Source organism: Dioscorea cayenensis, chromosome 2, assembly GCF_009730915.1.
Source record: "Dioscorea cayenensis subsp. rotundata cultivar TDr96_F1 chromosome 2, TDr96_F1_v2_PseudoChromosome.rev07_lg8_w22 25.fasta, whole genome shotgun sequence".
NCBI classification, from domain to species: Eukaryota; Viridiplantae; Streptophyta; class Magnoliopsida; order Dioscoreales; family Dioscoreaceae; genus Dioscorea; species Dioscorea cayenensis.
This window is the reverse complement of record NC_052472.1, coordinates 8,439,845-8,457,579: the sequence shown is the minus strand read 5'-3', so window position 1 is coordinate 8,457,579 and position 17,735 is coordinate 8,439,845. Positions and strand designations below refer to the sequence as shown.

Genomic DNA, 17,735 nt, shown 5'->3' with positions numbered 1-17,735 from the left:
ATTGCTTGGGGAGAGATCAAGACGCGAACCGTCAAATATGTCGATGGTAACAGATAATCGAAAGAGCTGTCACCGGAGCCGAGCATCAGTTGAATTGGCCATTTCGTCGCTTTACCACCCCTCAGTGCACCGCCTGAAATTTTTATTGCTCGGTTTCACCACCAACAGCCACCCTCAGGCGTCTGCGCTGCTGCCCCACCATCAGCCAATGTCGCCACTGATCGGCTGAATCATCATTTTGCATTTGAGAAATCCTTGCCTGAATTGGCCGGAGATCGAGCACCCTGCCAGCTTGCACCGCCTCTTTTACCCCAAACAACAGGCCCAACGCCCCACAGTTCATGTTGGTCGCAGCCAGCTTCCTGGTTCAGGTCCAGCCAGGCAGCACAGGGGTCTCGCTGTTTGTTACTGTTCGTATCATTGCACTGAGAAGTTTGGCAACGAATCATTCGTTATAGATATCAACCACAGACCACAGATGCAGACAAACATTTTTTCGATATCTCGCGTCATTTAAGAGAAGATCAACTCGGACCCTCCTCCGCATCCGCCAATACAGTTTTAGATCGACCGGGTTCGGGTCACACTTTTACGAAAATACCTTGGTCAAAAATGGAAAACATGATTTTTCAGCTTGTTTAGCATTTTTACAGCGTCATCACAGTCAGCAAGAATAACCATCATACCATCATAAACATTACTGCGCGAATATCATCCGTGGCCCATAAAATTGTCACCTGTCTCGTTTTATTATGTTATGTGAAAATCGGCAACGTCAATCAACGTCGTCCGGCCGTCGTCAAACCGAAACCGAACATCGCCGCATTAACCCATGCTCAAATAGCCGAAACTGACCACACACGGAAAGAAGACCAACATAGCCAGCCGTTTCACGCCTCACCAGAATCTCGAGTTCTGGCATCGTAATACCGTTTCAGCAGCTACCCAGACAACGAACATCACATGATCGTTTAGAACTAAAGATTGTACCGACACGACGGTCAGCAGCTTGCGAACAACATTCGAATACAAAGTTGTTAATCTTCATCAAACATTCCAACCTTTGTATAAAGAATATTCCCTCTTCTCAGAAGCCACCTGCCACTATGATCAGCTGATATCGGTCGTCGTCGCTGGTCTGAACAACATTTCACTCCAAAGAAATAATCGGTCAATATAAACGAACAGCCAGCCACCATCACAAAATTGCTGTTCGCTGATTTCAGACAACACTACGTTGCTCATACGCCAGCGCCAGCAAGATAGTGACAAAATATTGCCGTCAAGATAATGGTCACCGAATGATCACGCCAGATTGGTTACTTGATGATGAGAGTAGAACACATGATTGTACCGAACGAGGCATATCCGCAGGTCTGAACATCATATTCCAGCCAACAAACCATCGGCTTCACATGGCGACGGCATCAACCGTCACAATAGCTGATGATCAATTAGAATAACCAACATCGACCGTATTCGAATGAGAAAGAGCAGCAGCAGCATCATTACAAAACTTTTCGCAGCTTTCAGATCTCAACTGGTCAGAGTTACTCCCCAACAGGCCAGCGTTTGAACACGATTCTTTTTCACACCGTCTCAAGACAACATACGCATTCATCCTTTCAGCCATTCTGGCACAACAGGCAATACCGCACGCACCATTTGCCACGCATTGGGAGTAGTGCCCATGGCTGCTCACGACAGCATGATCTCAGGCCTCCAACTCTACTAATAAAGAGCTACGAGGAGTTTTTCATCGTTTATTTTCACTTTGAATAAGACAAGAGCAAGACTGAGAGCTCGAAAGCTGCCACATGGTGCCACCATTACTTGCAAGCCTGTGAGCTACTTTTTATAAAGAAGACAGCCACGAAGAGCCTGGGATTAATGCGACCAACAGTAAACAATGATATCCGTATAGCCCAGATCTCATCACGTTAACATCATATCATTGAGCCATAGGGAAGATGAAAAAAGAAGAAGAAGAAGAAAATTACCGTGGTGTTAGTGATTATAGAGGCACAATCATCTGAAAATAGAATTAGAAAATTCATCTAATTTTCTCGTAATGGTTTGGATACTTTTCCTATTATAATCATAAACTATATATATTTATAAAATGAAAAAAAATTAGTTTTCATTATTTTCATAAATGAACAAATATTAGTGTTACTAAAACACGAAAAATAAATTTTCGGGTAACACAACAAACCATGTGTCTTTCAATGTCAATTTTCTTACTACATTTGATCATCAATCCAATTTTCATTTGGTTTAAATAGAGTGTGTTTTCTAATTTATTGTTTTTCTTGGGAGGAGTCCTGGTTCAATCAATCCTTATTTTTCTCCTCTTGTTTTTATGTATATTTAAAAGAAAATTAAAATCAAAAGATTTAAAAGATATTTGATATTTTGGAATTATTAGAATACTAAATTATACACACGTGTATTTTACAAACACAAAAACATACCTTCGTTGTTGTCTTCCAATTTTACTTAGGTTTTGCTTGATATCATATAGCTTTCAAACAATCCCATAAACCAAGTTATTCATAGTGTTGGGTTCTACCCTAATCTTCAATAAAAACATTGGTTTCACTTCAACTTTAATACATTTCATTAAAAAGTACTTATTTGAGTTCACTATTTACAATGTTCAATGAAACAAGAATATTTTTCTATCATATGTGATAATTCTAATTAACAACCGCATCTTTGTTGATTCATGGACTCGTATTTTTGAATTTGAGATGGTGAAACCTCTTGTATGACTCCCAATTTTTGATTTTGAATTTTTTCATTATTTTGATGAAGTTTGAGCATGAAGTAATTTATTTATGATTCAGTCTTTGGTGATTACTATTTTCAATATCACCATCAAAATTACTGATTCTATCAAAGAGCTACATCACATAAACAAATTTTTTAAGTTAAAATTTTAATTAAAAGCTGAATAAATAAAAATATTAGAATCAATTCCTTCTTCATAGGTTTAATTGATATAAAATCATCATCTTCATCATCTCTTGATTGCATAACAACTGATGAAATATTTGAACTAATAGAAAAGCCCATTAACATTGTTGCATCTCAACATCCAAAAGAGTTATTGCAACAAAGAGACCGAATGGTTAACATGCTTCTCAACTCATAGATCAATACTACTCACAGTACTCATGGTGAGTATGTAGTTATATACATATGTTTCTCATATTATATATATGTATATACACATATATGCATAAGTTCCTAATTGCATTGAAATATTGGATTGCAAGCAGGAAAAACATAATCAATAATGCAGACAATTTATGAAGTGATTTTCCTCCAATTGATGAAGCGGAGAACTTCCTTGCTGATATTGTATCAATTGAACCTATGAAGGTGTTGATTCTAATATTTTGATTTATTTATTCAGCTTTTAATTAAAATTTTAACTTAAAAAATTTGTTTATGTGATGTAGCTCTTTTGATAGAATCAGTAATTTTGATGGTGATATTGAAAATAGTAATCACAAGACTATGAATCAAAATAAATAGAAGATTAATACTCAAAGGAAGGAAGGACTCTACTTCTCCATGCAATTCATTCACTGATGATGATTCAAATACATGCTCAAAACTTCATCAAAATAATGAAAAAAATTCAAAATCAAAAATTGTAGAGTCATGCAAAGTTACCATCTCAAATTCAAAAATACAGAGTCAGAATCAACAAAAGGTACTGATTCCATTAATTAAATTATCACACATGATAGAAAAATAATTACTGTTTCATATATTGAACATTGTAAATAAAAAGTGAACAAATAAGTACTTTTAATGAGACGCTGTTTAGAATGTAGCAATATTAAAGTTGAAATTAAAACCAATGTTTTATTGAAGATTAGGAGTAGAACTAACACTATGAATAACTTGGATTTTATAGGATTGTTTGGCTTCTCTTGATGATTTATCTCTCCAAGCAAAACTAGAGAATTCCAAGAGGAAGTTAATTGGAAGACAACAACAAGAAGGTATGTTTTTCTGTGTTTATGCATCTATATACGTGTGTATAATTTAGTATTCTAATAATTCCAAAATATATAAATATCTTTAAATCTTTTGATTTTAATTTTCTTTTTTTTAAATATCTGTAGAAAACAAGAGGAGAAAAAATAAAGTTGATTGAACCACAGACTCCTCCAAAACAAAAACAATAACAAATTAGAAAACACACTCTATTTAAACCAAATAGAAAAATTGGATTGATGATCAAATGCTAGTAAGAAGAAATTAAAGAAACATTGAAAGACACATGGTTTTGTTATGTATTATTTTACACTGAAAAATTATTTTCGTGTTTTTAAGTTTACAAGCACTAATATTTGTCGAGCCTCATTTATAGAAAATAATGAAAACTAATTTTTTTTCATTTATAAATATATATAGTTTTATGATTATAATAGGAAAAATTGTCAAACCATTCTGAGGAAAATTAGATGAATTTTCTAATTCTATTTTCCAGATGATTGTTGCCTCTATAATCACTAACACAGTAATTTTCTTCTTCTTCTTCTTTTTTAAAATCTTTATTTCTAACAATAGTAAATTAATTACTTAAATAATTACCCTGATTATACACAGGTGAATGTGCTTTTGAGGTCCTATGATAGCATTGATTGGGAGTCTCTTAGTCTATTAAAATGGCATTTGTCGATTTTAATTTCTTTCTTTAGTTAATCATTGGTTTTACTTTATTTTTGGTTCCTTCAAACATTTTTAGAGTGCTCAGTCTTTACTATATAGTGATCTGAATGCTTAGAGAAAGTTGTTGTGAATAGAGACCTAGTTTGACAATGTGTGTGAAAGCTAGTGTTTAAAGGGAGGAAAGAGCTACAACCTTTATATTGTAAAAGTCGCTCTAAGGTAAATGGACACTATGCTTGAGGAATGTGTGCTTAATGATTTACCTAGAGTGAGGGTCACCTCAAGGGATTTGTGAAAGCTACTGTTCTAAGGGCGGAAAGTTCTACCAACGTTATTGTGTGAAAGCCACTCTTATAATCGGATACTATGCATTACAAGTGTTTTTTTATGATAAAAGAAAGAAATGGCTACTTCAGGGGATGTGTGAAAGATACTATTATATTACCAAGAAGAGCTACCTTTTTTGATGTGTGAAAGCTGCTCTTCAGTGATTCGATAGTATGCAACATCAATGTGTAGTTGTTGATTTTTCCGGGAGAAAGGGCTACCTCAGGGGATGCGTGAAAGCTACTGACCTCATTGTGATAGCTACCTCATTGTCTAATAAGTTCTTTGTTTGCATAATTTGATCAAAGTTGAAGGAAAGTGAAGTAGGAAGGACTGAATGCATACACATGAGAGGAACCATAAATAGGAGTGAAACTTATTCTTTTATTGGGGTTGCATGTTTTAGTTGACATTTTGGAATTTTTATTTGACTATTGAGACTCATAATTTTTTGAGATCCATTAAAGAAAAAAGCATGAACTCTAAAAGAAGTGTCATGGAGCCAAAGATATGTAAGTATTCTCCTTGTTAAATTTCTCTATTTTTTTCCGTAGTTTTCCTGGTAGCAAATGAATTTATTTTTTATTTTCTTTTAGTTATGTTAGTTTTCATTGATGCAGGAATTTATTTCTGTTGTTACTTCATTGTTGTGCTATCTTTGATGTAGTGAGCAAAGAAGAGTTAGATGTCATCAAAGTATGGTGGCATTTGCATCAATAATGAAGAGTTGTTGTCTTACAAGGATTACAGAAAGAGGATATGTTGATTGGCTGAAAATTTTTGAAAAAATTCATTGATTTATTTCTCAAACACTTGTATATTTTGAGAGTACAGAAAATATATGTTGGTTGGGATGCTGGAAAACTTATTTGCAAAAGAGGTTTGTAATGATCTTCATCTTGCTTTATAAACTATGAATGCTATATATATATAGATATTTTTTTTTTCATATCTTCATTCAAATTACAAATACCGGTCAAATTATCAGCAATGCATCAGAAGTTTGAGATTTAATTTCTAATTGATCATCAATATTAATAATTTTGTTTCCTTGACTATGAGTTCAATCTCCAATGCCATTCATATATGTCTCATAAGTCATACCCAAATGCTTATAATCCAAACATATATTGATATGGATTTTGACATTAATGCAGACCAAACTTAAGGTTAAAAGCTCTATGAGAGTCTACATTTTTAGTCTTCAAGTTATTTTTTCTGGATGTAACTTATTTTATTGTACTGCTGTTGAATCTATTAGGCAATAAGTTTTTAATTTTAATCATATGGTTTTCATATTATTCACTACTCATAGTGAATTCCTCTCCACTCATCAAAATTATTATCTTAATCCCAACATGTTTGATGTATCATTCAATTGATACATTATTATCTTGTGTTGATAGTGTAATAATTATTTTATCACTCTGTCTTGTCAATTTTTTAACTTTATTGGTTTTAGTTTGTGGAGCTTGTGCTATTTCAAAATTTGGCGTGTTGTGTGAAATGGGTAACTTTTGAATGAGTGTTGTGAATCTTTGAAATCAATGAACAATAGTTTGTATTAATTGAAAACAAACAATTGATTTTCTTTTGTTTATATTAATTGATTAACATTTGATTTTCTTTTGAATTGAAAATTAACATTTGATTTTTCTAGTTGTATTATTGATTAACTGATTGTGTTATTAATGATCATATCAATGTGATCACTTAATTAATAAATTAGTAGATATACAAGATAGGAGAGGAGAAAGGGGAAGGGAAATGGAAAGAAGGGTGTGTATTTGTTTTGCCTTTAAGGAAAAGGTTGGAATGACATTGAAGGATTAACTAACTTTTATGAGTAAAGAAAGGGATAATAAATTGCTAGAAGGTTGGTGGTTCTATTTACAGGGTTGGGGATGAGTGCTTTTATGTATTTATTGTTTGGTGTTGTTCCTACACCCAAACTATACAATACTTCTTCTGTCATTCTTAATTAATGTGAAGCATAAAATATCTATGTTTTAATCTTTTGGATTTCTAAAGAAATGATCATCTCAATGTGATGATTTAATCCTCACCGTTGGTTTTCCAACCCAATCCCAACCCTCTATAAAAAAGCAGGTAGAGCACTAGAATACTAGAGCAGGCTGGTCTTCAATTTAATTTACATTCTTAGGTTTCTCAAGTTCTATGGTGGAGATGATGTTGAGGGCAGGGTTGGAGGCCTTGCGCATGTGTGTTGATCAAGGGCTAGTGATCGTCTTTGAGTTTCTATGGTTAGGTCTTCTTTTCCATTATTAGTTCTATGGTTTTTTTAATTTTATTTGGGCATAGGGATTTATTTGGGGATTTATTGGCTACTGAGAAGCAGTGTTTTCAGACTCGGACTGGACCGGACGGTCGGACCGAGTTGACCCGGACCCGGCCTTAAAACCGGTCCGGTTCAATATATAAAACCGGGGTTGAACCGGCAACCCGGGCGATCGGACAGGTGACCCGGTGACCCGGCCGGGTCATCAACCCGGGTTTGCACCAATTTTTTTTTTTAATTCTTATTTTATTTTTATAATATATTAATGTTTGGGGGTTATAATGTAAAATTATAAAACTAAAGAAGGTAGAGACCAAGGGAATATTTTTATTTTAATTTTTTTATGAATTTTTTAGTTGTGTATTTCCTTGTGAATTTTTTTATGCTTCTCAATTAATTTTATATTAGTTTATTCTTATGTTATTGGGTGCATTTTACATTTTTAATGTGTTGTACTTCAATATTTATTTATATAAAATACTCGCTTAAATTTTTAAAAATCATGTTTTTATTTTTTTTTTATTTTTTATTCTTCAATATTTAATTTTTTTAATTATATATAACTAAAAATTATATTATTTTTCATAAAAATTAATGACCCCGGTTCAACCCCGGTTCAACACGGTTGAACCCCTCGACCCCTGAGCCCTACCCTTCTCCGGGTCAATGGCCGGTCCGGGTCTAAAAACCTTATTGAGAAGTAATGCGGATGATGTGTCTGGAGGAGAAGTTTCCATGTTTCCATGGGTTAGGTCTTCTCTTAAAGTGATATGCAGATGATCATGTGCTGTGAGGAAAGGGCTTGGATTGGACCAGCAGGAGATGACGTGTTGTTGGCACAATCGAGCATTGATCACACGGTTCTGATTTTCTTCTTCAAGTATGTTAGCAACATATATGCATGCATGAATGTCGTTGGGTCAACAACAGACACATCGGCGGTTTCTAGTTATAAGTTTGGTTCAAATCAAGAGTATTTTTTTTAATTGGTTGGAGAAGTATTATTAATGGTTGATGTATGTTTCTATAAGTTTGGACTGATTTCTGATGCTGCTTATAACTCATCATTGGGTCTTATTTCATGATTATGTGCTTTTGGCTTTGCACATGTTATCATTGAACAGGGAGTCATTAGTGCAGAAAAAGTATGTGTCACGCCCCGAACCCGGCTCACCGGACCCGGTGCGCAGACAAACGGCCGCAGACCCACAGGGCGTGAATCCCATAGGCTTGCAAGGCCTCAAAATCTGATACAGGACAAGTAAAACTATAACAAACCAACTGGGTTACAAGATTACAGACTTTATAGTATATACAATGCAAAGATACAAGAAGACCAGAAATACAAAATACAGTAACATAGTGATAGACAATGACAAGAACTACAATTTCACAACAGGACAAGCAACATCTACAGGCAGTCTTTCAAGATTCACGCTGATCTATCACTTTTGATCTGAAAAGGATTTAAAGAAAATCCATGAGCTCACTAGCCCAGTAAGTAATCCAGAAATTGTTTTAAAACAACAGGGTTTATGAATCTCGAATTCAGATATTAAGGATAATTCAAAGTTTAAACAAAGTTTAAATAAATACAAAATAAATAATTCAACGAGGTATAGTTCTCAAGTAGTAACCCTATTCAAAAATAATCGAAATCAAAAAGATTATCGGGTTTTCGAACTCATGAGTAATTATTCGCCAAAAATGAGCATAGGTCTTCAAAGCATAATTTAAACAAAACAAAATACAAAGTGAAATATTATAACAAAGAATATTTACAAATATGATTTACTGAATTCAAAACCCGAAATACGATATCAAAAAAATACGTGAAAAATTTCAAGGCGGGACAAATATTTGTGTTTTTTGCGAAATTCAAAAATCCAAAAGCAGCAAAAGCCAAAAAAAGTAACAAATTCAAGTGTATGTCTCCAAAATTCACTCGTAAGTGCCAAAGGTCATTTGTTTATCCTCGGTGATGGACCCTGAGCCAAAAATAATGAGATATCATTTATTTACCCTCGGTGACCCGAGACTGAATACCAGGTGGCCGTGATTATTTCACCGAACGGACACGGTGCGAAACTTGCATCTCTTTTTTTCCCCAAAATTACTTGTCGACAAGGTCGGGGTTTAACCCCCCAGACAAGGGGTTGCATATCGCTCATTTGGAGACCAAAACATTCAGATACAAAATATTTGCAGAGTACAATGTCAGAAATTTCTAAAATTTCCTCAAGTTCATATATATTCAAAAAAAATACAGATAAATATCAAAATCTCACTTTAGGGAAAATAACTCGATAACCATAAATGAAATATAAACATTTAAGCACATGAAATATTTAAAATTACTCAGAACACTAGCTCATTCAAAACTAAATTAAATACTTATATAAATAGATAAATAAATAAATAAAGGAATTAACTAAGTCAATTCAAAAGATAGCATAATCATCAACCCATGCCTACAAAACCAATGAATTTTTAAAAAAATGTTGAAGTAATCATTTGAATGTAATTGCACACTTAGTATAAATAATAAATTAATAACCAAGTTAAAATGAATAGCGATCATTTAATTAACATTACACCAATGTAGATTTACCAAGTCAACAACTAAATAAAAAAATAATTAACTAAAGAAAAATACCTCAAAAATACATATTCCAAATAAATAATTTTTAATATTAACAAAAATAACATATATTCAAAATAAAATAACAAAAATACTAGATAATTATTTTTATCAAATAAAATAATTTCCCAAGTATTGAAAATACGGAGTTATCGGTAGATTACTTACCTGATATTCATAGCAAAATAGTTTCGAAAGCTAAGTTCATAATTTTCTACATATTCAAGATACATATGCAAAAAGTCACTAAAAGAATAGTGTAAAGTTACATACCAAAAATTTAAAAATCCAAAAAGTGATCAAATAATCCTTTAAAACAAAAATAGTTGCAGGGCTCCCACTCTTGGGATATTTTTAAATATATAATCAAATAATATTAGAAATTTTGCAATTAAAACTTGTCAAAAATAATATGTGTGGATTACTTACCTCGAAAATACTCTACTCCAAGACACAATGCGAAGACCCAAAGCCACTTCTCAAGTGGTCCTATAACCCAAGGATTGGCAACCATTACAACTCAAGAAAGAATGAACCAATCAAAACATAAAAATGAACAACATAAACTAGGGTTGTTGGTCATCATCAAAAGCAACTACCTAAGATCACCCAAGGATTGCAAAGGTCACTTTCAAATGCAAAAACACACATTCTAAGGCTTCAGAATTTAGAAGGTGAGTGTGTTCTTCTAAGCATGTACTAGTTGGGCCTTAAGCATGCTTGAAAGAAATAAGAAGACATGCAAAACAACTAATTTACAAGCATAAAGCTTGGGTTTCTAATGGGTTCAAAAACATTAGCAGGTTGCAGGTTTTCATGCAAAAATATGCAAAGATAAACACTCAAATGGTTGCGGTTTTTGATGTAAATATAAGTGTATATGTATACCAACAAAAAGGCTGTAGTTTTTCATGCAAAGATATGCAAGGATTAATACTCAAATGGCTGCAGTTGTCACAAATGCTTAAAAAAACAAAAAAATAATGATTTTTAAGTAAACATTAGATGCTCACCAACAAGGCATTATGCAGCCCATAACCTCATGTCTTTATCATCATAATTCCATCACATCTCTCTAACCTCCAACAATGGACACCAAAGAAGCAAGAGTAGAAACCCACCATACTTTAGATTTAATGAAATCAAGCTTCTTCCAACATTCATGTGTCCAAAACCCAACCATTCCCTCTATCAAGTTTCCACGCCGGAGCTTCGCCGGATTTTCAATACCAGAATTTTCTCTCTCTCTCTCTCTCTCTCTCTCTCTCTCTAAGTGAGAAAACTCTTGAAGAATGATGCTAACCTCTTGCCGAAGTTTAACTTCTGGTGATAGTAATACTCATGTAGAAAAGCATCTCACTTAGATCACCAATGGATTTTCATCTTAAGAGCAAGAAGGTCTTATACTTAGATCAAGACATGAACTCTATCTTCTCCCTCTCCTAAAGGATTGCATTCTCTTCTTACTAAAGGAGCTCTAACATGCATAACTTTCTCAGTGGGTAGAAGAAAGGATGTCTATAGCTGGGCTCCAAAACCATTATTGCAACAAAAGCTTAAAACAAAGCTTCATGAATTCACGGTTTACACAATTGGGAAACTACAAAATTTTCCTTGAATCCAGGCTTTGGGCTTGGTTCCAAACAAATGGAGACAAACAAGACTGAGGCCCACAGTATGAAAATGGAGTTGCATGATTTTATGTGGTTGTTTCTGTTTGAGAAGGATTTACTTGTTGGTATTATTATCTTTATTTGATGTGCTTCTGAAGGCAACTGTTCTTATCATTTGGGGATTAGATTTTGGCTTTTCTATTGGTTTACTGATGCCATCGAAGAGAATTGGTTTGGATCATCTAATAGTGGCCTAGGACTTTTCTTTGTGGTTTGAGCAATGGCTGACTGATTCTCTTTCATGGCAAGATGCTTTGTATTTTTTCAGTTTATTGATGCTATTGTTGACCTTTTTATGTATTGATCATATTTTGCATCATTTCCAAGTTGAACTTGTTTTGATTTGTGCACGTTATATTGGCCTGTTTGATTTTATTTGGTTATTTTTACTATGTACAGCTTCTGATTGGTTGATAAGTTGACAATTATTTATTGGAAATAGAAACATTGACTCTTGAAAGCTAAAAAATCAATCGGTGAAGGTGATTATGAAATATAGATTATAAGTGATGATCAGCAACTCAAATTTTCATTCTCATTGGTTCAGAAGTGCCATTTTTATTGCTATGATTTCATATTGTTTTTAAAACTTGCTCATTGTTGTTTTGGCTGTAAAAGGGAATCTGCTTTTTTTTTTTCCTTCGCTATGCTTTGCAATTCATTGGTGCACCTTTGGCCTAGTAGCTCCACTGCCCACTCTATTTGAATGAGTGCCACTAGTTCAATTTATTTTTCAGTTGTTCTATTGCTATAAAAATGGCTTAATGAGCTACACTTTTCAAAACTTTGGAGACAACTCATAGTGGTGTCAATTTACTTGATTTTTTTAGAGTGTATTCTGGTTGCCAATATGATAGTTGACCCATGCCATAGATATTATTGAGTCTATTTAAGCCTAGGGTATCCACAGATTTCCTTGAGAGAAGTTGATTTTCACAAATTAGTTCTGGAAACCATCATATTGTTTGCTAACCGATAAGGTAATGCTTTGAACAACAAAACTTGATCATTTGTTGGATGTGTAAAATTATGTTGTGTGACAGTCTTTTCTTTGGTTTGTTTTTTGCATGTGTTGGGGGAAGTGAAGCAGAATTGTTACACTAATTTGATATTAATTTTCAAGAGATTGATTCCCTCTGTTGTGTTCTTGTCTTAGGATATTGTTTTATTTTATGTATATGATGGGATTATTTGTTCAAAAGGTAACTTTTGAGTTTTCTTGTTCAGCATAACAACAATGGCATTGGCTACACAAATCTTTTGGAAACACTAGTTAAGGCTAAACAAAAATCATCCACACTAATTCATTAGTATATACATATTTTTGCCATCACAATTACACTACTTTGTTTATGATTGAAGTGACAGTTTATATTCTATTTGTAGAGAAGGAGAATCCTCTCCACCAATTACTTGTATGTGTTTACTTTGTCTACCAATATATTAAGATAAAGTGCTCTTTGAAATGTTCCAACCATCATTGATCTCTTGCTTTGTAGTTCAAGAGCTTTTCCAGAACCATACTAAACTTATGGAGCATTCGGCTGCTTCCTCAATAGCTCATGTATGTCCATGTGTGGCTTACCTCCATCCACTTCAACCATCCTCTTCATCGAATCCCCACATTTTGTCTGAATCCTCCATTGATGGTCATGCATATCATCAGCCCTAGGCTCGGGTACCTGCTCTGGCAAATGTCCAGAATTAGCTTGCTCTTTCCACCAATGAACTTCATTATCGTGGTTGCGAACATAATCCTCAGCATTCTATACCCACTTCTCTTACAAATGCTGTTGATCAAGCTTTAGTTACTTATGCAATAGTTAGGGTTAATTCTGATGGTCCACCAAGGACATGATCTCTTGCCCTCCCTTACATCCTTGCTCATAGCTAAATACATCCCTCGGCTCACTTTCCTTGAACCCGTGCTGGTTTATGATGTCACTAGCTGCTCTTGTACTCCATGCAGCTCAGTGTCTAGAACCGAGTCAATTTTTGCATATCCATAATGCGTTTGTTGGGGACGCTTGATGGCTCGGGACCATAGTCCCACATCGCTGTGGGAGGCAGCTCCCTCTAGTTGATATACTACCACCAACCCTTCCCTCGTGAAGCTGCGGTTATGGAGAAGTTAGGGTGGTGGGTCCCTGTCTTAACATGGTATCAGAGCTATGGCTAGGATCTTGGGTCCCACATCCGCTGTGGGCCCAGGGGGGGTGTTGGGAGCGCTTGATGGCTCAGGGACCATAGTCCCACATCGCTCGTGGGAGGCGCTTCCCTCTAGTTGATATACTACCACCAACCCTTCCCTGTAACTGCGGTTATGGAGAAGTTAGGGTGGTGGGTCCCAGTCTTAACAGCGTTAATAACTCTCAAGTCTAGGGCCATGTCAAAAAACATCATTATTTACATCACAACTCGAGTGTGTGTTGATCAAGGTCGTGATCGTCTTTGAGTTTCCATGGTTAGGTCTTCTTTTCCATTATTAGTGTCTGGATGCATGTTCTGTGGATCTGAGGTTTTTATAGAGAAGGTTATTTCATTATGGTGCTTGAAATATGTGTTGTAGCACTTAGGCTCTTGGATAGCATTGAAATGACTGAAAATAAAGTTTGTTATTTAGTAGGACTTTGATGGTGTTTTTGTAGGACTTGCCAAGGATATTCCCAAGACATCCTATGTTGGCTGAAGATGGTAGAAATTCTTTGAGGCAGTTGCTCATAGCATATCCTTCGCACAACCCATCAGTTGCCTATTGCCAGGTAATTGATCAAGGCTTAAATGTTGAGACTATCAAATATTTTTCATATACCTTCACAAATATTAATTGTAACAATTTTTCTTTTTCGTAACCATAATTTTGCTTGTCAACTGTTGCTTTTTTTGTATTTCTTTGGGTTTTACGATTGATGATTCCTTGGTTTATTTGTAATAGTGTCTAGTAATTGATTTTCTGTTATACTCCTTTACTATGTAAATGCACAACATTGTCTGACACTTAGCTATAGTTGGGTGCTTGAGATTCCCTTCTTTTAGCTTTTCATCACTTTTTTAGCTTGAACTCTTAGTTTAATTTGAGCCTTCATTGTGTACAGGATGCGATGTACTTTAAGCTTTAACTCAATGCAATTGATTGCTTGATTCATTCATCATGTATGAACAATTTTATTATGATCACCTATTTATTTATAAGTAGAAGCGTTGCTCTTCTTTTAACTCTAGAAATGGAAGCTTCTGTTCCTATCCTTAGCATGTGGCCTGTGTCTTAACTATTTGCATAGTTATGATCTGGTACATAATCCCTCCTACCTTAGCATCTTTCAAATATAAAGTGGAACATTGTGGTCTCTATTCGAAAGATCATGTGGTTGGGATTGTGCCTTCCTTGGGGTTAAGAATTTAGTATGACATGAGTAAATTGAACTTAGGATAATGCAAGTTTAAGATAGGTCAGAACTATTGGCTCCTCCAAACGAATCACTTTATATGTTTCTTCTTTTACTTGGGTTCTGTATGCTTCAAGCTTCTTTGGTATAAACTCTAAATTTTTGAGGTTCATTATTTTGTACTATATTAATTAATTAGCTACGTGGTTAAACTATATGTTATAATTAGTTAATCAAATTTTTATATGCAATTAACAAATTATGAGCTTTGACATTCCAATTTGTAATTTTTTGTGTTCTATATATCACATGAAATTATACTTATATGTTGGCCAAATTAGCATCATTCTCTGTTGATACTCTTGTTGTGGAGCATTAAAAAATGATACATCAAATTGTACATATCTAGATTGTGCCAAGAAATTCTAGCTAACTTTTTAAATCTATTGCAAATTGTTGCTCTTCTCAATATCATTATATCGATGTAGTTTTAAAGTTATGTTGTTTAATATCAGAATTGTATGCATGTAATGTCTTTCGCTTGCTTAAATCTGGTTCGGAGTTTTGCTAATTTTTGCTTTTGGTATCTTTTGGAAGAGCCAATATGTTCATTCTCTCTCTTTCCACTTCTCTTCCTTTAATATGTCCTCATTACATTGAGTTGGCATGTATTTTCATTAATTTTCTTTACCATGCAGGCCATGAATTTCTTTGCAGGCATATTATTGTTGATGGCCAAGGAAAATGCATTTTTGTAGGTTTGTAATTTGGATTATAAACTCATATTGAAGTATTAAAAAGCCTTTATCTGTGTCTGTGTATTTAGCATTTCAAATTGTTAACTGCAATTTATTTAGAATTTGTATGTTCTACTTATTTGTTTTTAGAACTTATTGGGCATAATTGATGACTTCTTTGATGGCTTATTATGAGGAAATGATAGTCTCAGCAGCCCTTTTGTTGGCTGAGACTGTACCAAATTTTCAGATATGTTTGGTCATGATTATCCCAATTGATGCCTAGGAAGATTGTTGTTGATGCCCATTGTAAATAGTATTTGATGTTTTTTTATTGAGAAGTATTTTCCTTCAGGTTACTTGTCCTTGAGGAGATAGTGTGTGAGGGATTCCCCAAACTGGGTCTATATTTTTTTTTGTGTAAAATTGTGGACGCAACCATTTCTAGTTGTTAAGGTTCGATGATCTTATAATATTTTTATGCTTGTCTTTGCTGTTAATCATCTTGATTACCTTGGAGTTCAGGTTACATGGGTTGCTGGTCCTTGTTTCCTTTCGATTTTTGCCAATATGCTTCCTTAAGAAAGTGGTCAAGTTTTACTTTGAGTCATACTGCATTTCATTTTGACACAATGAAAATTACTCATCATGACAATGTAGTGATTCCTCATTATAATTATAATGTGCTATTTTCCCATGCTAATTATTATTATTATTATTATAAATCAGCCTATTGCAAGAGCTCATATTTTTTATGGTCATTGATCATATATAATTTCAGTTCTTTGTGTGTGGAATGTGCTTCTTCTCTTTGATGGAAATCATGTAATGTTATTTCGCACAATTGCATTGATGGAGTTATATGATATTTCCCAAACACTTAAGTCTAATATATATTTTTTTCTCTATTGCTGGAGTAATAGTCTTGACAGTTATCTTGGAGTTATATTTTTGTTAGCTAGATAAAGGGTTGATAGGTTTTATGATTCTTCATCATTGTACATTTTTCAAATACAGGCCCTTCATTGTACATTTTCAAATGCAGGCCCTGCATTAGTGACTACCAAGGATGCTGGTTTTGTTGTTACATTATTGCAGTCTCTTGCTAGTTCTACCTTTGATAACAGCCAACTTGTCCTAACTACTTGCGTGAGTTATCAAGCTGTGAATGAAATAAAACTCCAACAGTTAAGCAAAAAAGCATAGGCTTGACATTATAGCTACCATGGAGGAAAGGTGTAAAGGGCTTGGTATTTTCAATGGTTCCAAGGGTCTTAGTATCAAGTTTTATATTTTAAACATGACCCAGGATCTCTGTTGTCCAAAACGATGCTAGCAGAAAATTTAGGTGACATGCATACAAATGTGGATTATCAACTTTCTGGTCCTGAGTCTTTAGATAGTGGAGGGTTCTCGAATAGTGAAATGGTGGATGCTGAATAGGTTATAGGCTTAGCTTAGTGTAACTGAATATATTGAGTGTGTGGGCCCCACACATTTTTTTTTTAATTTATTTCATTTAATTGTTTTGCATATAAGGCTGTTACGGAAGAGGAAAAGAAACTTTTCTTTTTTATTAATTTTTTTTTTCTCTTAATTCTTATATCTTATTAGGTTTTTCAAACCCCTAGCCGCCCTACCTTTTGTTTCTTCCGATATAGTCTCTCGTTTGAACCAAGAAAGAGGGAGAGATCTTGCCTCTTTCCTTTTCTCTTTTCTTTTTGGTGTGTGGTGCAGTGGCGAGGACGGAGATAGACCTCTTCGTCGAGGTTGTGTGGTTATCGTTGGGAGGTAGCGTGCTCTTTCCCTAGATCTAGGGCTTCCTAGATCTAGGGTTAAAGTGGTGTAATCTATCTCCCTAGATCTTGTTGTGGTATGTTAGTGTTTATTTATGGATTAAGTGGTGAAATTCTTTTTATCTCCCTAGATCTCGTCGTGGCATTACTACATATTCTTGTTTAGGGTTATGATATACGTTTA

At 34.3% G+C, this 17,735-nt stretch overlaps 1 long non-coding RNA gene and 1 pseudogene across 1 annotated transcript; one reads left to right on the top strand and one right to left on the bottom strand.

Moving 5' to 3' along the window:
* The first annotated feature begins 7,160 nt into the window (after positions 1–7,160).
* LOC120272299 lies at positions 7,161–17,198 on the top strand (annotated as a pseudogene).
* Positions 8,481–10,992, bottom strand: LOC120278478. Its single transcript, XR_005541739.1, has 3 exons — positions 10,973–10,992; positions 10,389–10,448; positions 8,481–8,774 (listed from the first exon to the last, which is right to left on the bottom strand). It is a non-coding gene; the product is annotated as an uncharacterized LOC120278478 (long non-coding RNA).
* Positions 17,199–17,735: the final 537 nt, after the last annotated feature.